Raw genomic sequence first — 899 nt, forward strand, 5'->3', positions numbered from 1 at the left:
GTGGGCGGAGCCCAGACAGGAAGTGTGGGCGGAGCCTTTATGTGTGTATATTAAACTGAAGCTTTCCACAAAATAAACTTCCTCCTCTTCCTCCTCTTCTTCATCCTCCTCTTCCTCCTCTTCCTCTTCTTCATCCTCCTCTTCCTCCTCTTCCTCCTCTTCCTCCTCCTCTTCTTCATCCTCCTCTTCATCCTCTTCTTCATCCTCCTCTTCCTCCTCTTCTTCATCCTCCTCTTCCTCCTCTTCCTCTTCTTCATCCTCCTCTTCATCCTCCTCCTCCTCCTCTTCCTCCTCCTCTTCTTCCTCCTCTTCTTCTTCCTCCTCCTTTTCCTCTTCCCTCTCCTCCCCCCCTCCTCCTCCTCCTCCTCCTCTTTTTCATCCTCCTCCTCCCCCCTCCTCCTCCTCCTTTTTTCATCCTCCTCCTCCCCTCCTCCTCCTCCTCCTCCTCCTCCTCCTCCTCCCCCCTCCTCCTCCTCCTCCCCTGCAGGTATATAATCTGACATGTGAGCTTGGCCTCAGAAACTCTTCTGGAGCAGCAGGATCAGTTTTCCTTGTTTTTTCAAAGAGTCCTTGGAGAGGTCCGGTTTACTCAGGTTTTTGAGGCAGACCTGCTCCTGGTCCCAGTCTCCTCCTCGTCCTCCTCGTCCCATCCTGAACCTTCTGCTGCTCACCTGGACTGATAACTTCTCCACCTGCTGACCGAAACTACACCGAGGAAGACGAGAGGCGAGCAGGTTGGAAATATTTTTATATTGTTGTTTCTGATCTGTGAGAGATGAAACCTCGTATCTCAGGTTTATATATCTGTGAGAGATGAAACCTCGTATCTCAGGTTTATATATCTGTGAGAGATGAAACCTCGTATCTCAGGTTATATATATATTATATATATATATATT

At 49.3% G+C, this 899-nt stretch overlaps 1 protein-coding gene across 1 annotated transcript in view; it reads left to right on the forward strand.

Moving 5' to 3' along the window:
• Positions 1-598: 598 nt before the first annotated feature.
• Positions 599-899, forward strand: part of LOC306819205 (uncharacterized protein) — a gene marked incomplete at its 3' end in the record, with an annotated part of 11,923 nt that continues 11,622 nt past the window's right edge. Inside the window, exon 1 of the mRNA XM_079372978.1 lies at positions 599-734. The remainder of the gene's footprint in view (positions 735-899) is intronic.

Source organism: Symphodus melops, assembly GCF_947650265.1.
Source record: "Symphodus melops genome assembly, contig: scaffold_326, whole genome shotgun sequence".
Lineage (NCBI taxonomy): Eukaryota > Metazoa > Chordata > Actinopteri > Labriformes > Labridae > Symphodus > Symphodus melops.